The sequence below is a fragment of the Globicephala melas genome, chromosome 5, assembly GCF_963455315.2.
Source record: "Globicephala melas chromosome 5, mGloMel1.2, whole genome shotgun sequence".
Taxonomy (NCBI): domain Eukaryota; kingdom Metazoa; phylum Chordata; class Mammalia; order Artiodactyla; family Delphinidae; genus Globicephala; species Globicephala melas.
This window is the reverse complement of record NC_083318.1, coordinates 9,211,582-9,231,932: the sequence shown is the minus strand read 5'-3', so window position 1 is coordinate 9,231,932 and position 20,351 is coordinate 9,211,582. Positions and strand designations below refer to the sequence as shown.

The 20,351-nt window shown below is 33.4% G+C and overlaps 1 long non-coding RNA gene across 1 annotated transcript in view; it reads left to right on the top strand.

Annotated features, from left to right (window-relative positions):
* Nucleotides 1-19,105, top strand: part of LOC132597308 (uncharacterized) — a 32,494-nt gene extending 13,389 nt beyond the window's left edge. Inside the window, exon 3 of the long non-coding RNA XR_009563850.1 lies at nucleotides 18,783-19,105. This is a non-coding gene — a long non-coding RNA (uncharacterized lncRNA). The remainder of the gene's footprint in view (nucleotides 1-18,782) is intronic.
* Nucleotides 19,106-20,351: the final 1,246 nt, after the last annotated feature.

The window sequence follows — 20,351 nt, the reverse complement described above, 5'->3', positions numbered from 1 at the left end:
GTAGTGTTTTTATTTTTCACATGAAACAGAAAAGAATTTTTGAAGTATGCCCTACAATACAAATTTGGACAAATAAAATGAGTTATTTTTAGTTATTCTGTATTTCATTTAGAATGTATTGATGATGATTTCTTCAAAGAAGAAAAAAGTGTTATTTTAAATATATCAATCCAAGAATCTAGAATACTAAAGAGAAGATGGCAATTAAAAGTTTAATAAAGTTTAGATGTAGCACTGTTACTTTGCTTTAAATCCTTAAAAGCCAATAAAGCAGCAAGTTCTTCCTGTTAAGATTGCAATAAAATTCCTCCTTGGCAAATTGGAAAATGTTGCTTCTTTTAAGTAGTTAAAATCTTAGTGTATCAACAAATATATAAGTAAATATGAACTCGAACATAAGTTCTGTATTGCTGGTGTCGATTTTTGTCCTTACGCAAAATTCCTGAAATCTTTTAAAAATCATTTTTGTATTAAAACTTTTGACCAAATAAATATAAAACATCTTATTGGTATTGACTTTTTTGTTTAAGGATGAAAATGTTTGAGAGAATTGTTTTTCCTAAGAAGAAATTTGGCATTGACATTTGTCTCTAACATATATCCAGCTCACTTGATTCCTCTGATGTCTTCAAACTGGTGTCCAGCTGTTGGAAAATGTTCTTGGTTTTGTGTGACGTTCGCTCACAGATGCTGCTGCTTGATTCTTCCACACCTGTTTGCTCTAACGAGTGTTTGCCAATCTGAGAGAATCAGATTCATGTGGTGCCTGGATATCTAGATGCAAATGCTTAAATTGTACATAATGGAAGATAAAATAAAAGTACTTTGAAATAAAGTACATCCTTGCTTTACATATGTCTGGAGTTTAAGAGATAGTTAAAATGTGTGAGCACAAAAGAAATACATTTAAAGAAATAAAGAAAGAAAAAAATAAGGGTTATATATACTAAATTAGAATTTCACAGGGGAAATTTTTTTTTTTTGGAAATTGCTTAAAACAAAAGGGTATTTTCTTTCTATAAATAAACAAAAAACAAATACCAATTAGGAAATAAAGAAGAATATAATATGAGTAAGTAACAAAAACCCAGTCACAACAGAGTAGTGAAGGAAGAGATAGTCTTGTCATGATATGGTGTATGTTTATATTTCTTTTCCCTCATGATATTACAGCATTATTCAGGAAAACCACTATGATAACTCAGAAAGCCATCACTCTGTATCACTACCATCAAAAATGCCATCCTTCTGGGTTAGATCCTGGAATAGAAAAAAATATTAGTGGAAAAGGTAGTGAAATCCTAATAAAGTCTGAGTTTAATAGTAATATACCAAAGTTGCTTTTCTTAGTTTGATACATATACCATGGTGATATAAAATGTTAATAGTAGGGAAAACTAGGTGAGGAATATATGGGAATTTTCTGTAAATCTAAAAGTATCCCAAAGTAACATGTTTATCTAAAAATATATCATACTGTGTTGTATCACAGATGTAGATTTTATGCATTCATTTAGCAGGTATTTATTCAGTGGCTACTGATGTTAGTCCTTGAGCTTGGCACAAACCAGGTAGTGGGGAATTAAAAACAAGTGACACAACTCAGAAAGTCCTGTTCTCATGGAACTTACAGGCTAATTTGGGAAAAATTTACTAATTAAGCGAAAAAATAAGATATACAATTATAAATTTTAAATATATTAACAAAACAATGATAAATTTAATAAGGGGAAAAGGTTGCTGAGAGAAAATTACAAAACAAATGTCTGTGATTTTTTAAGAGTTTTTGAATTGTGGTAAAATATACATAATATATATTTAGCAAGTACAAGTCAGTGTCATTAAATATATTCACTGTTGCGCAACAATCACCAAGAACTTTTTCAACATCCAAACTGGGACTGTATCCATGAAACAATAACTCCCTATCCCCTCCCCAGCCCTTGGTAACCACTTTTCTACTTTCAGTTTCTATGTACCTCGTGTAAGTGGAATCATATGATATTTGTCCTTTTCTGTCTGGCTTATTTTACTCAGCATAATGTTTCCAAAGTTTACCCATGTGGTAGCATGTATCAGAAAATAATTTCTTTCCAAGACAATAATACTCCATTCACACTGTTATCCACCGCTGCTATTTTTAAGAAACACTGAAAGTGGGCAAAGGGAAGGTCATTTGAAGAGTCAGATAGATACCGAGTGGGGAGCAGGTGTGAAGGGAGCTGGAAGAAAGAGAAATTCTGAAACAGAGGAAACAGTGTGGCACAGAGGCCTGAGGCCAGAAAGAGACTGGCCAGTTTTCAAGACTTGGAAGAGGACAGTATGGTTGGCCACGGAGAGAGAAAAGGAGTTGGGCTTTTCAGATGAGGTGCAGACCTAGGTAGCGGGCAGGTCAGACAAGGACATGTACACCACTGCAGTGTGTTCACATTTTATGCTGAATACAAAGGAAACACATTGAAGGTTTTTATTTTTTAAGTAAGGACATCCTATGGTTTCAGTTTTTTCATGAGAAAAACAGATATGAATAAGACAGGAATACATGAAGTGAGACACATTAAGAGGCTATCACCACAGTGATCCAAGTATTATTAATACCTTGTATGGGGAGGTGGAGTTTGTGATTTAGACATGGGGAACTTGTGCAGAATCTAATGTAATCAATCAGTGGAGGAGGCAAGGGAGAGAAAGTTCTCAGGAATCACTTTCAGGCTTCTATTTTTAAGAACAGGATGCACAGTGGCACCATTTATCAATGTGAAAGAATGCGGTTTTGGAATTTTCAAATTTGAACCATTTATTAGATATGAAAATTCTTATTGTTATCATTAAAGAAAGTCTTTCATTGACTTCAGAGTTATTTAAAAAGGAAAAACTTTGTAAATTATTTTTTTCAGGTTCCTTCTGCCACTCAATTTACCAACCCTACAGAATATGCATATTATCTTTTTCTTTTTTGCTTCTTTTACTCTGGCAGTCATAGACAACTAGAAATATTAAAAGAGAAGCAAGCTAACAAAATGCACCTAAAACCTTCTTTTAACAATCATTTTATCCCATAGAGGTATTAAAATTTACTACTCACAATTATCTAGTTAATTTATCCTATGTAATTTGTCAAACCTGGTCACTCAAGCAAAATGTGTACTACCTTTGAAATATATTGCAAAATGGCCTGACTCTGGAGGGCTAATTTACTGCATAAATCTGAAATCTTACAATTCACTTCATTTTATAGATTTATTCTCAATTTTACTGTCCTTTACCTTAATATGTTCTTATCTCATGTTATATTTTAGTCATTCCTATTGTTTGGTTGGATTTCTTGAAATCCTTTTTTCCTTGCCCATCTGAATAGAAGTGTCCCAGCAAAGAAAGTCTATTCATCACCCACTGTTAGGACTTTAAAACTGTTGTCACTTGGTCACTTGTAATATTAGCTTGCTTGGAATTTTATTGGTTTTATGCCACCTCACAAGCAGCTCCTTCCCTTTGATATTTTACAACATAATTATTTCATCTGGTGATTCTACTTCATGCATTTCAGCTCCCTAGAATTTCCAAATAAAATGTCTACTTAGGAGCTTGGAGACATTTTAAATAAGCCAAACATATGTTATAGTTCTACTGTGGTGATTCTTTTAGAAAAAGATTTACTTCATTTGGTAATTTATGTGCCTTGCTATCATTTCAGAATGGCAAATATTAGAAAAGGCTTAATTGACACTATACCAATATTGTAGCGAGGGGGAATTATGACTTTGACTTTAGGGTTGTGCTTTTTTTCATATTTTTATGGTTACATGAGTCTATCATGTATTTTATTATGTCTCCCTCCAACTATTCATTAGCCAAGATCAAAATGAAGTTTTCCATGGAAAAACACAGAAGAAAAGGAAAAAGGAAAAGGAAGAGGGGAAGGAAGAAGAAAAAGATAACAAAGAAAAGTTCAATTTTGAAGGGAACTTTACTGAAAGTTGTAGCCATATTAAATTTATTTTTTTCTGGTGATAAACATAATATACAATTCATAATAATATATGATTAGTTTAGAAAATTAGAAAACACAAAAAATTAACACAGCAGAAGGTAATATCACTGGTAATCCTACTAACAAGAAGTAAACATTGTTTCCATATTAATGTATACTCTCCATTATTTTATAAATAAAGAGATCCAACTGATTTTTGTAATCTTCCTTTTTTCCCAATGGGAACAAATTATAAATTAAAGAAGAAATACAAAATATTATAAGCTACTTCCAAGCACAGTTTCATCCAGCATAGAAAAAGTGTCTGATAAATTTGCATCATAAAGTGTCAGTCTTGATCACTGACAAATAACCTGTGACTCTTTGCGTTTACTTTACAAATGAGCTACAAAGACCCATTTTAGGCATTGAGGTGACAAGGAAGACCCAATGGAGAGAGAGATTAAGAGGAGGGTGAGGCATGTGGACCTTATATCTAGACTGAGTGGCTGAGTAGTGTTATTCCTCCTCTGAAAAATCTGTGAAAGGTTATTCAATAAGGATTTGGAAAGTTAGGCCCCACTTAAGGGACAAAAGAAAGACACCTCAATGGATAAAGAGGATTGTGGAAATATACACGATATAGTTTTAGAAACAACAAAATGCAAGCTACAGATTGGCTCTTCTCTGAGGCTTCTTTCAAAGAGTCCAACACTGGTGACACAATATGCACAGGGACAGGAACATTGTACTTGGAGTCAGACAGTCATGGGTCCAAATTTTGACTTTATTTCCGACATCTTTATGAAATGGAGCCTGTCCTTGAACCTCTCCATCTCGGATCAATTTACTCATCATTAAAAGGAGATTAATATTAAGATCTCCTGTTTGGGGTGTTGTGATTATTGGATGAGATTTGTGCAAACAGTTTAACACAGTGAGTGACATATAGTAAATGACAAATGAATGCTACAAATAAATGGTAATCCTAGGGGTATTTTTACACCACTGTTTCTTTTTCCTACTTGAATTGCTATGATACAACCCTCAAAAACAGGTACCATAGATCCTATTCACATTGCTGATACTACATTAAAAATTTGCAGAAATGTTATTTAAGGGTACAAGCTTGAGACTAACAGATAAGTAAGTCCTGGAGAACTAGTGCACAGCATAGAGGTTATACTCAACAATACTCTATTATAAACTTCAAGTTGCTAAGAGACTAGCTCTTAATTGTTCTTACCACAAAAAAGAAATGGTAATTATATGACATGATAGAGGTTTTAGCTAAGGCTAAAGTAGCACTCATATTGCAATATATAAATGTACCACATCAACACATTTTACACCTTAAATTTAAACAATGACAATTATATCTCAATAAAATTTTTATGAATTTTTAAATTCGTATGTGATGTTACAAATGCATAGAGAATGTGCATTTTCCTCAAGTTACAAATCTTTACAAGTTACAAATCTTAAAATAATAAGCATCTACAAAACATAATCATACATTTGCATGCTTTATGATGTAAACTCGGTATTACAGTAGTTGAGCATACAATACCTTATGTTTTATTATAACTCAATCAAAACAAACTCAATATAAAAAAAGTATTCTCTTTATTTTACTAAAACAAAATTCAGAAGAAAATGTAAGCTACATAGAGACACCACTGACGTTTTAAAATTTAATTTTCCCTTAAAATTTTGGTTTTATCTGGACTTTATATAAGGACATATGGTGATAATTGCTTATAGTATATATTCACTCTTGATTTAATTTTGAAGAATAACCAAGAAATAATAATATGGTGACCTGGATTTTGGACTTCATAGAGAGTGCTCCAAATCGTTTTATACCTAAAATTGCCTGAACATATTTCTATATTTAATACTTCAATACTATTAAAGTGTTTTAAAAATGTTTGCCTATATAATTTCTTCAGTTAGAACAATAACACCCATGAGCTTTCTCAAAGTTACATAAAATAATTAGTGGTGAAGATAAGAGGGTTTTTGAGGGGGTGCTTTCCTATATTCTTGAATTAACAACAGTGAACAGGTTTTACTCCAAGGATTAGAAAGAGCAAAAAAATGGTAAAATGGCAAGACAAAGAAAAACTTGGTAATGTTTTAAGTAGAGCAATTTGATCTTTTCTAAAATTCTTAAAGACCAGAATAAAACTAAAGCGCTATAAATAAGTTAATTCTTTAAGAATCATCTTAAAATGTTTGGACTTAAACTGACACTATCTCTCAGAGTAACTTTGCTTTACGGCTTCAAAAATTCCTTATGGGAAGAATTTTTGAGATAGAATAGTATTTCCCTGGCGTTGGATAGACACTGTATTATATACAGAGGCATAGATGGTACATTTGGATTTCCTACTAAGGGTATGTTATCTGAGGCTTTCTACTTATAAATCTCAAACCAAAGACCATCCTAGCTAATAGGAACTGTCTTATAATGAATAATATTTAAACTTTATAAGGATGATTTCATTGCATTTTTTACCAGTTATTTAATTTCCTTTCAATTTGTGATGCTATATTATCTTTTTCATTTTAAAAACAGCCCATTTTCCTAAAATATTATATATAATTTTAAAAAGCCAAGTGCTCTTATGCAATAATTTTACTAATTTCTGATATTATACATTAATATAGTTAAGGAAATACGTTGAAATACGAAAAACAAACAGGCTATGATTATGCTCTAAATACATATTGGGCATATATCCATCAGTATGCCAGTCACTTTGCATAATCTTATTTTCAAAGATAAGCATTTTTCATGTTACCTTACATTAGAATATATATGCACACATGTTAATATATGTATTACTAATACAACAGTGGTAGTGATTAATAAAAATGGAATTAGTAATAATAATGGAATAACAGTGGAATAATAACACACCTGTAATAATAATGATCGTATTTATTGTCACAGTATAGTGTTTTTGCCCTCATAGTAGTCTTGCAAGACATGTATGCCTTTATTCATGAGGATGCTGTCACTCAAAGTAAAAAAACTTACACTCATTCTCCTAACTCAAGGACTTTAAAGCTGTTCTGTCTGATTATGATGTATGTACTTTTTCCATTGCGTCAAGTCTTTGTAATCTATTCTCCAAAATAAATAGATTCCAGTTTAACTTCACTACTTCATAAAACATATATTCTATGTATATACATAATGTGATGTGTAATGTAGAATATATGTTTTCATTTATCACTATGAAAACAATTTTATTCTAAGTTTTTGTATGCCAATAACCCTTATGAGTAAAAAACCTTATTTAAACAGATATGATGTAGCGGCTGGCAAAATAATTGTGTAAATAATAGTTCTCACATCTTATAAAATGAACATTTCCAGCTCAAGATATGATACTATTTAAATATATAATATTAAATATGTATTTAAAGTTTCTTTATTTAATTTTTCAATTCAATATAAATTGTTATATTTAATTCACTACTTCAAATATTTACTGAGTATATACTATGATCGAAGTATAGAAGGGAAAGCCAAATGAATAAAAATACATATTCTTCTCTAAAAGAGATTTTGATCTAGTGGTAAAGATATAAAGTAAGTGCACAAAAATAACCATAGCCTACATCTTATTACATATAAATAATGAGGGAGGAACAACACCCAAGCGGTATTAAAGCATGGAGTAAACAAGTGCAACTGGGAAAAACTAAGGAATTTCCAAGAAGGAAATCATATTCAAGGAGTATTTTACTGGTTGATTTATAGAGACTAAATTCTAAATCAAAGGCAAAAGATCAGGGAGGGACTAACTGGCTACTCAGGAAATAGCTTGTTTTTCATTTGTGCTGTAGCATATGGTATGTGGAAAAAACTAGAGGGAGATACGGTTTGAAAGCCATGATGTAGCCTGGAGTGTCAAAAACTTTGTATTTCATATGGCATAAAAAAATTAAGCGTTTCTTTTAGCCAAGGTGCAACACGAGCAGAGGTTGCATTAGAAAAATTTATCTAGCAGAAGTAACGAGGTTAAAGTCAAGTGAAGAAGAGCCTCTCACTAAGCATTATTCTCCTATGTGGTCCCTGGGAATAACCTCGACTACTTTACAGATTTTTAATAACTATTTAATTACCTCCTTATGTCAGGCGTAATAAATTTGAGTTTTCATGGTCTAATCCTTTGCCTCACTCTAAAAAGTAGATTATCCTTGAGAAAACCTGCTCGTAATATTTACTTGGCATTCAACTTACAGGCACTTCAATATGCACAAAATTAGATTCATTTCTCAGGATCCCAAATAAGATCCTCTGTATACTCATTCTCTTCTTGAATAGCACCTTTATGCACCCAGTTGCCAAGAAAAGAAATCAGGCCAGCATCTTGAACTATTTTTAATCCTGAGCCCAAATGGTCAATGTTTATGTCTGTTCTCTACTTCATTTCTCTCTCATCGTCGCCAGCCTCAATTTTTGTTATACCTTCTAAGTTGTCTATATCTACAATGACTTTCCACCAATTTTATTCCTTATGCTGCCTTCTGAATAGTCTTTCCAAAACAGTAACCTGATGATGCTACTTCTGTGTTTCAAATCCTTCAAGGAGCCCTCTTTCCCTGCAGGATAAAGAACATACTACTTTGGGGCTTCCCTGGTGGCGCAGTGGTTGAGAGTCCACCTGCCGATGCAGGGGACACGGGTTCGTGCCCCGGTCCGGGAAGATCCCACATGCCGCGGAGCGGCTGGGCCCGTGAGCCATGGCCGCTGAGCCTGCGCGTCCGGAGCCTGTGCTCCGCAATGGGAGAGGCCACAACAGTGAGAGGCCCGCGTACTGCAAAAAAAAAAAAAAAAAAAAAAAAAGAACACACTACTTAGCTTGGCATGCAAGACCCTGGGATTTTTCTGGCCTCTACCTTTCTTTTCTGCATCTTCTCCCATCACATCCTCTTGAGATGTGCCTTCTAACGATGATGAGCCACTTTTAAGTTCTTTGAAAAGGATCATCCAATTTATCATCACCAGGCATGATTTCTCCTTAGAAAGCCTGGCATCTAGCACAGTATGAGATATAAATGATGCTCAAAATAACACTTGTGTAAGCAAAAAGTGGCTTCTGTGGGTGGAGATTTTTGCCTAAAGAAATGAAAGATAAAACAGAGATTATAGAGAAATTATACTAATATTCTGAATATCTAATGCATTTTATTTTCAGTCCAGACAGTAAGTTCCACTGGAGCCCAGGTCTCAACAGAAATCTTAACAAGGAAGTCTTTAGAAAAAATAATCATTTTTCCTATGTGAAAACTCATGAGAATTTGAGTGTTTCAGTATTTTTTGTTATACTAAAACTTCAGAATTAGGATTTCAGTGCAAATGAGAGTGTCCAGAGAGAGATGAAAGAAGGTGGAGCTTTTTGGTTAGTATAAATATATTAATCTAAGCATGTCCCTATTAGAATTTGGGGGTAGTATAGACATTATTAACTGATTTAAGTTAATAAATTAAGTATTCATATCTCATGGTGGTATCACCCATTCCACACACAGACCCACACTGAGAACACCTAAAACAATAATAAAAAGCCTTACTTTTCTTCATAATGGAAGTCAAATCATTATTAAATATGGTTAAAAACTAAAACAGCACAATCTGAAACTATTTTTCAGTTCTTTTCAATTTTGTTTTATTCTTACATTAGAAATAAAAGTAGAAACTATAATCAAATAATTTTATCTCAAAATATATAAAATATACACATTTATGAGGTTAAGACATGTTTTATGTCAGAAATAAGATGATTCATCTCAAATGTGTACTTTGTTGAAGACAGAAACAAAAAATCTCTGAAATTTCTTTCTTTAGTCTTTCTTTAGTCTCATCCATTCTGAATCTGTTCAACAAATTACAATGATCAGAGTTATATCAGAAGTACTAATACACTAGCCATAAGGAGTTAACTACTGAACACAGGTAAAACTTTCTTTGATGAAGATAAGCTGACTTAGAAAATGTAACTGACTGACCATTAAATTGTGTTAAAGCAAATAGTAGACAAAAGGTACTTTTTTTTTTTTTTTTTTAAATCTTGAGAATATGCCTTCAAAGGCATCGGCACAGCTCCTTCACCTGCTCCCAACACATCCACAAGCCGAAGGACCTTGAAATGCTGAAAAGGCCAACTAATCCTGTCCTTTCCTACATGGAGACCAAATTGTGAGTTTCCCCTTTATTGTCTACACATGTTCTCGTCTCAGAAATGTCCCAAAATACTGCTAACATGGAGTATGTGGGCTGCACTGACTTTCCCCTTCAAAACCCATGCAGAGCAAAACCTGCTGCCTCTCCTTGGACTAAAAGGTAAATATTTTTAAAAATTAAAATAAATCAATGTTATTTTGTTATTATTTTTGTGATTTTAATAACCAATTTAAAAGTTTTTGTACTATTATCAATGATACACTAATATTTTCAAACACGAATGTCTATTATATTAGAAGAGACTTCATTTAAAATTCTTTATCCATTCATCTCTTTATATATATATATTTTACAAATAAGATATATACGTAATATATCTCTGTGTTATATATGTAACACATTTTTGAAAGTAAATTTACAAGTGAATTCCTTTTTCAATTGTGTGAAATTGAATAATTATAATTTCTGATATACTAAATTTGATGGTTTAAAATAAGCAAACATTTCTACAACTTGTTTCCACCACACTTTTAAGATTCTAACATCAAAAAAAAAGTTTGTATTTCTTGAGTAGCAGTATTTCTTGAGCTGATTGAGTTTGTACTAAAAGGTTTTTAAAAGTCAATATCAGAGATGCCTCAGTAACAAGTGATAGCATCATTTTCATGGGATCAGATCTTTGAATATTGAAATCAAAGACAAGCATCATTTTAGCAAATGAATATAAAATAACAGGAAGTCAGAGGAAAATGAAAGTATCAATTCAATGAAGGACTGTATGCATAGACTTGATCACATTAATTCATAAGTACACTTTTAACAGAGAAAGGAATGAAGAGGAAAGTCTTAGTTAAGCACTCTGTTGTGGCTAGTCAGCAATGCAAAATAAGCATCCACTCAAGTTGTAGATAGCAGATGATTCCAGAAATTATGAAAACAAACTTGCAAGAATATTTTGAAAAGAAATTCGGATTATTAAACAATATTATAGGAGATTCTGAAAACATCAAAGATTGTAAAGGACTTCAAAGAAAATAGAAAATGTATACATGAGGAGGAAATTATTATATAGATTTATATCCATTTTAGCGCTGTGATTTCAGGGTTGCCTAAACTTCTTGGGCTTCAGCTTTTTTACTGACAAAATAGAAGTGCAATTTGTTATGTGAGTTATTACAAATACATAGCATTTTCTATCTGCACAGAATTCTAAAATGATTGAAACTATAAGCACAGTACTAAATTTATTTGGCCATGAAAAAGTTCAAACTTCTTTTGCCATTTACATGGGAAGAAATAAAATTCACTGTATAAAATATGTACTGAATAGTCTGATACATATTATCCATGTATGGATGACATCTTAGGACAACGTACACAGGGATAATAAGTGATTCCATGTACTAAAATACCAGACAGTGCAAAGATAATAAAATCAATTATATTATTAAGAGCTTCAGAAGATAATAATTGAACAAGCAACTGTAGAGTTGAGAGCACTTTAATAAAATAATGAATACAATATATGGATAGCATTTAGGCAAACAACCAAGGGCATGTTACAGTACTACTGGGCTAGAAAGAGATGTTTTGAGACCTGTAACTATCTCTGGGCCCAAAGAGGCAAGATGAGGAAGCAATTACTGGAAACCAGAGATGACAGCTGTATACAAGTGGGATGTTTAAGATACACTATGGCCTTAGATACAGCCAACCTATGTTAACCTGGCAATGATGGAACAGAAGAAATGTACATCTTGACCTCACTCTTCTCCCACTCTTATATCCTTCTGATGACTCCCACTGGCCAAATCCCCTCGAAAGTCTGCAGCGATGCTGTTTATATAGTACATCTGCCTTGGGCCCAAACCAGGTAGAGAAGGCTAGAAGATGGATCTGGAGGACTAATCACTTCATGAATACATTAATTATTCATCAAGTATTTTTTTCCTAACAAGTAGTTTTAATATTAACAGGTACAGCAGAGGAAAGGATGGAGACTTGAATTAATACTTCTGAATTTGAATCAAATTTCATTGTTTCCTAGCTAATTGATATTAGGCAAGTCAAGTTCCTTCTATATATCAGTTTCCTCTATGAACTGAGGAAAATAATGCTTGGTAATATGTGAGGGATAAGTAAATTATCAAATTACCATCTACATAAAATTGGGCAAATAGCGAACATTCAAATATGTTTTCTTTTATCTTTCTTTTCCCCCATAAATCAGATTTCATTTAGGGTGCTCAAGTCCATGGTACATCTATTTTTTTTTTTAATTTGGAAAAGAACTAAATTTTAAGAACATCACATCCTAATTAGTTTCACGTTCTTTGAAGGCAAGTAAGACTATGACTCATTTGAAAATTCAACTATGTTCAATATACTGAGGAAAAAATCAGAATTAATTTAATGACACAGAATTTTTATGAAATTATCTGCTAAAATGGCACTGCAGAATTTATGATGTTTTATACCTCTATCCAAATAATTCTACACAGAAGAAGAAAGCAAGATGATACAATCTAACCATGCTGTTTACTGTCATCTTGGAATACGTGTTCAAGAACTCAACAGAGTGCAGCGTTGGTAGTACAGTGGTAATAAACATAGCTGCCTTCCAAGAACTAAACAGAAAAGCAGGAATCAGTATTGTTGTTGCAATAGGTGGTGTATCATTTCTTTGACAATTACTGAATTTATTCAAATAGTGATCAAGAACTGGGAAGAATATGTAAGAACCAGCAAGAATAATGTGGGATAATGATGAAGTTTTCACCTGAAAAATAAATATGCAGCATATGTTATCTGAAAGTATTCAGAGCAATAAACAGTAGATTTTTAAAAATGTAAACATCAATCTAATTAGGAAATAAATAAAGATAATACTTTTGATGTTGAACTTTAACTTGTATAAAGGATATCATTGACTACTTAATTATCAAACTGAAAAAGAAAATCTAACTTTTGATTTCAACTAAGACAACAGTCATAATGCATTCAATTTATCTGACCATTTATCAATAAGCAGTATATAGTGAAAATAATTACACAATGTCAACAACATATGAGCATATATTAAGTACTTAATCTGTGCCAGGTATTATGCCAAGTAGTTCATACAAATTATCTCATGCAGTCCTCAAGACAATCTATGCATTATGTATATCTCCATTTCATAGATGGGGAAAGTAAGTCTTAGGGAGGTTATTTCCCAAGAATACCAGCTGGGGTCAGAATTTTTATTCATTCAGTATAACTCTTACATAATCTTATCTCTTACATTACAGTACATTTTCCATGCATTGTCAAAGTTTCACATGGTAGGCCTAAATCAAATGAAATTTCACATTCCATTACCCCCCAGGAATAACCACACTTAAAAATAAATGAATGGTAATTATTGTCCCAATTGGTATTTAGTTTGTTTAGCAAAGTATTATAGCATTCTTTCATACATACAATTTTTACTTATAAATCATTATGCCTTAAGAAGTAAGACAAAGTCTGTGAAAAGACAAATTATTACTACTTAACACAACTGAGCAGCAGGAAATAACTCAAGAAGTTAGTGACCTGAAAAGATGACCAGTAGAAGTATATAAGAGTTTTCCTTTTTAATTATTTGAAAACTATGTACAAACAGAAATGTTTGCTGGTCTTTATCTTTGACCTTTATTAAAGCTTGTTGAGGATAGCAATATATACTTCTTTGAAAGCTCCCAGAGTACCTATCTATGTAGAAATTATTTTTTAAAAAAGACAAAACATTATTGTTCCAAGTCACAATGTTATGACTCAGACAGAAACACTGAAATGGACCCTAGTGAGTCCCCAGCTATAAATGAAGTTCAAGACACAATATAGATTATTTTTATAAAAACATCTAATAGGTTATCAAATTCTATTGTTTTACATTAATAATGAATACTTTGAAACTTTATATCAAATGTCCATTTAAAACCAGGAATTTTCTGACTCTCAACTTGTTTAAGGCACAAAGAACTGGCAGGAAATAAGTCCTTGTACTTTTTTTTTTTTTCAAAAATATTAATTTAAATGTAATAAAAGGATTCAGTAGAGTTTCTTTCCCCAATTAAAACAATGTACTTAAAAACAACACTTTTCGCTTTTGCAGTCTTGTATAAGCAAGAATAATGTTTTGTACAAAATATTAGAAAATGTGTTCTGGTTAAATGGAGATTATAATGCCTGCCTATAATATATTGAAACCACTTTTAAAAACTCTATTGCCAGATATATTTATTCTCATTTATATATAGTAAAATTATTATATTGAATAATTCATGCAGGACTTAACTAGTATTTTATTTTATAATTATGGTCTATTAACATTTTAATACTTAGTAGTAACCAAGCTTGAATTTTACTATTAATTAATGTCTTATTTTACACTGTATTTTTCTTAATTAAGTTTCTTAGACAGTATTTTGAATAAATGCTTTATATATGAACTATTCAGATAAAAAAATCCACAGCATAAATATGCTTACAGTTTCTTTTTCTTTCTCTTGAAAATAATAAGCTCTATAATATACTTTAGATATGAAATGTATTAAATTGTATATTGGATAGGTATTTTTAATGCATTTATAATAATAATAATGTGAATGAGTTACTATAAAATAAATGTAAAGAAGAATAAATAGATTTTAGCAAAGTGTCTATGCACTTACCTATTTCTCGCTCACATCTATTAATTCTGCATTTTGAAGTAAGAAATGGAACATTTTCCGCTATAGTCCAAACCTCTGGTTGACATCAGCAAAAGGAGTTGCTCAGAGTCTGATGAGGACCGTTGAGGAAGCACAGACACTAACCGTTTATGTTTTCATGATTTTGTTCTTTTTAATATTTAGGTGAAAATGGCTCTAAAGTGATTTTATTTTGGTTAAGGAGTCTTTTGAAACTCTACTGAAAATGCTTTTTCTAACAAATATTTTGATGTTTTTAATGCAAAGTAGCCTGGAGGAGTTTAGGTGTTAAAAGTTGTCTCGATTCCCTTCTTTAAATGTAATGAATATGTGCTCAAACACAGGCTAGCCTTTAGTCCTCAACAATTTAAGTTTTAGATTTAGACTGATGTAGGTTTCAGAAGTCTTCTAATCTAGACTTGACTATTCCTTTAATTAGAAGATAAACTCATTAAAAATTGCACTCATTTTAAAGAATAAATATCATGAGGCTAATAAACACAGTGTAATTAATAATCATTTAGTTTTCACTTAGCACATTTCCAAGTAGATTATGCTTTACAGTCTATGGGTAAAAGATGAATAAGGCATAATATCAATAGATTCAGTCTGATGGCAGGTGGACGTAGATACTGAGCAAGCAGGGGGAACAGTTAAGTAAGCATGGTCTAGTGAAGAATTATTGAAAGTGTAACCGAAGCATGCCCAGACATCGACATATGAATGACTCTGGGTGGTATTTCAGAGGTAGAAACAGAGAAACAACAAAAGTGAATAGAAATTAGTGATGAATTTCCTAGATTGGTAATACGATATTAATTAGATCTACTTCTAGCCAAAATCAGAATAAAAGAGGAATGGAACATTTTTACGGGGGTAGGATAAGGGGTGATACACAGTAATAATTTTGTAGTTGATGAGGTTAAGTTGCTTGTGGGACATCTATGAGTTAGTTTTCAGAAGGATCTAGATACACAGGGGATCATATTGCTACATGGAATAATATCATTATTTAAAAAGCTATCATAGGAGTTAGTAATATTGTTTTTTAATATCAACAAATATTCATTCTCTATATGAATATGTTTTAGATCTAAACTTGATTGTGTGTAATTAATCTAATATCACCCTTCATGCAGGCCATCAATAGCTAATTATCAGGGTAAAGTACAAGTTTCTCAAGACAAATATTCATAAATTTGGTTGAAAATCCTATTGTCTTAAATTTTAAAAAATGGGCTAAAGAAAAATGAGATGAGGATGAATTATTTCTAATAATATGTAAAAGCAAACAATATTACATTAGCCTAAAATGATGATCATGATGACAGTTAACATTTATATACTTCCTATGTACCAGAAACTGTTCAAAGCCATGTGCTGTTCCAAGTCCTTCACATAAATTAGCTCATACATTCCTCAGAGTATGTTTAAGAATTTTCATTTTACTCAGAAGACATGCAGGCTAAAGATGTTTTAAGTAATTTGAGCCAGATTCCCACCCAATTAATAGACTTAATCAAGCTATAAGAAATCTTATTTGATAGGATGCTTAAAAATGTAATTATTAGTTTTATTAGTTTTCTTTCCTACCTGCAAAATACGCAGTAACTCTAGGCTTTTGGCTAATATCTCTGAAACTTAATCTTTGTTTGAAGTAATGTACCAGTTAAATTTTTTCAATACCACGGTATATCTTATATGAGGCAACTTAGAATCAAAACAGAGTGGTTTTTTACTTAACTAAAGTAATACTAGAATATTAAAACCTGATAAAAACTGGCAATTCTATTTTCTCATGTTCTGAGATCATTCCTCAACATTTAACAGTGACTACATATCTTATTTTAAAAGGTTAGGAGGGTGGCACTAACGTAAAAATAAGAATAGTCCAACTTAAGTACCTTAAAAATCAAGTTTTATAAGTTATATGGCTATTAGAAAGTATATCCAGTTGTTTATGTCCCTTTAAAAACTTCAAAGAGGGATTTCCCTGGTGGTGCAGTGGTTAAGAATCCACCTGCCAATGCAGGGGACACGGGTTCGAGCCCTGGTCCAGGAAGATCCCACATGCCGCGGAGCAACTAAGCCTGTGCGCCACAACTACTGAGCCCATGTGTCACAACTATTGAAGCCCGTGTGCCTAGAGCCCGTGCTCAGCAACAGGAGAAGCCACCGCAATGAGAAGCCCGCGCGCCGCAACGAAGAGTAGCCCCCGCTCGCCGCAACTAGAGAAAGCCAGCGCGCAGCAACGAACACCCAATGCAGCCGAAAATAAATAAATTTGTAAAAAAAATAAAAATATATTTCTAAAAAAAAAAAATTTCAAAGACATTAGCAAAATAACTCTCACAAGAGTCACAATGATTTCAGTTAACAAGGGAGAGTTGACCTTTGTACAAATTATTCCTTATACAAATCATATTCTTCTAATACAGGACCAGGTCCCAGTGAAAACAAAGTCCGTATAGCAAACCCTCAGATATTGGAAATCAACAGAGTATTCTCCATCCTTCTCTTTTATGACACAGACCATCAAGAATACAAAAATATTCACATAAAAAAACAAAGCACAAATTACTTGAAGCTATTAATATATCGCTAAGTTTATGTTTTGTAAATGCATCTCACTTTTAAGAAATTAAGTCATGCTCTTTAAAGAAAAGTTTGGGGCTTACGCATCAACAATCAGGGAAGACTATAGTTTTCTGCAGTGCCAACACTAAAGTACACAGTCTCACAATTCAGTTGAAAACCAAAATAATTCATAGAAACAAAAAGTAAAATAGAAGCTACCAAGGGCTTGGGGAAAGGAGAATGGGAGTTACTGTTTCATGGATACAGAGTTTCTGTTTGAGATGATGAAAAACTTCTGAAAATGGATGATGTTGATGGTTGTACAATACTGTAAATGTACTTAATGCCACTGAATTTTATTTTAGGTAAAAATAGGTAAAATGGCAAATTTTATATTATGTATATTTTACTCCCCCAAATGCAAAAAGACAAACAAAAGCAAAAGGAGTATTATTAGACTTGTTTCCAAAGTGTCCCACAAATTGTTGAATGAAACACACACACACACACACACACACACACACACAAGCACAAAAAGAGAGCTGTGAGTTTGATTTTATTTGGGGAGTTACTGAGGGCCATGGCCTAGGAGACAGCCTCTCACATAGCTCTGTGGAATTGCTCCTGGAACTGAGCAGAGCAGAACCCTATAGCCCCAAGTACAAAGTCCCCTCCATGTCTCCTGAAGAAAAGCTGAAGTCTCCCAGGCCTCCCTGAGTCACAAACTCAGTGTCTGATGCACATTCCTGAGTTGTTCTACAGATACCGTTATCTGCCACCAGAGGGAAAAAGCTAACTGCACGATGACCAGACTGCAGCCATGACATAAACTGCTCCATCTTGAGCAATACTGGGTCTGTGGCTGGCACAGTTCTAAGAGCTGGCCTTAAGAGAATGGAATTAACACTATTGCTCATGATAATCTATATCTCTGTGAGCATCAAAATAATTATAGCTTGCTCTGCCTGTATATGTAAATGGGCAACTACAACTGTCAGAAAAGAGATGCCACAGACCCGTGTCAACAGCTTCCACTCTAAGAATATGGTGCCCGATGTCAGCATGAAAAGTTACAGAAGACGGACCTTCACCCATGATCCCATAGAAATGGAATGACGTTCTGACAAGTGGGGATTTGTAAGCAGCTTTTAGCAGGAGAGAGCTCTTTGCAGGAAAGAGTTGTTGCAGAAGGCCCCTTTTGTCTTGTCACTAACCTTAAATGAGGCACCTCCATGCTCTACTCATCTCTGGTCCTAGCACACCTTTCAAATCTATTGATCACATAATACTTCACCTAACTTGTTGGTTCTTTCCATAGATCAAAGAAGTAGAAATGAAGAACTAGTAATTACCAGATGGCCAGATCTCTTCCCTAGCATCGCCTTCAGTAATCTCGTGAGCAAACTGTATGAACAAAACAGCATCTAAGGGAAGATCACGAGTTGACAAGCCTGCGAGCGTACAGTGGGGGATGAAGAGGACTTTGACCCCTTATCCCAATGATTAACTGAGATTACTTCCCTGTTTCCCTTTAAAAGCTTTCAAGGCTGAGCAGATTCTTTGGAGGTGGTTTTTGGGAGATACTGAATCCACCCCTTCCCAGATTGCTGGCATTGTGATTAAAGGCAACTTTCCTTTCTACCAACATTTGCGAGCATTGATTTTGTAAGCTGTGAGCAGTGGGAACCAATTCGATTAACACTTCAAAGAGGTGGGTGGTAGGGAAGTATATATATGATTTTTTTGAAGGGGGTCCATGCAATCAAGCACACATCTTGGTAGACAGTTGCTCTCGTCACAAGGAGCAGATGTCTCTGCTAATGATTGAAGTATTTTTCTAGGTATGAGAAAATGCAAGAAGTTGGGTTCTACAATTTTCTCCTAAAATCATCTAACTATCTGAAGGCCTGTTCTGCCAGTTCTTCCCGGAGCACAGAGTGCTCATTCCTGATCTCCACCTTGAATTCCTTTCAGGGTGTGTTAAAGGTCAGCAATTGCAGTGGCTAATGACCTAAGCCCTGTAGAGCCTGATGGCGAGTGACATTCTTTAGTTGCCAAAAACCGATAAAACTTACTGCCACTCACTTATTTTCCTGTTAACTTCAATTAATAGTCTGCCATCTGACTGATCTTGGCCCTCAAAAGTGTCGGGAATATCATTTAACTTAACTAATCATTCTCCCAATCACTGCTTATATCTTTGCCTGTTACCTTCGTCTCTTTATTATCCATGAAGCAGGAGAGGGCTTAGGGGTAGAACAAAAAAGGTATGACATCTGGCCTTCTGGTTCTACATATGAACTCAGCAAACCCCACTACAGGCCAAATTTCTTGACAGCTAGCTTGAGGAGTGGGAATGGAGGTGGGGAGGTGGGGGTTGGAGAGCTTGTTTTCCAGTGGAGTTAGCCACCCACAATCAAGAGCATTTACAGGAATCCCAAGTTCAAAGGTAAATAAATGCCTACTTCAGCTCCGTGCCTTTATACCATCTAGAACTCGACAGAAGCAAGCTGGGAGGCTTCGTTATTTTTTTGTGCACAAGAACTAAACTAGCATGCTTTAAAAGTACAAGTGAAACTTCAGAAGGCTATGTGGCTCTGAAGTAATGGTAAAAGTCCTAGCAGGGGAGGTGAATTGTAAAAATGGGATGATTCAATTGTAAAAATGGGATCTTGGTAACTATAGGGTAGTTAAGCTGACTTAGCTGCTAAAACACCTCCTGGATCTGAACATCAGTCAGGAAATGCAAAGAAATATATTTTGATTTTGGTTAAAGAAAATGTGCTTAAAATGCAAGACCATGTTTGATGTTATTCTAATTCCCATTCTTACTATAGTCCCACATTTCCTTTTAAAAACATATTAAATTGGAACATTTTACTCTTTT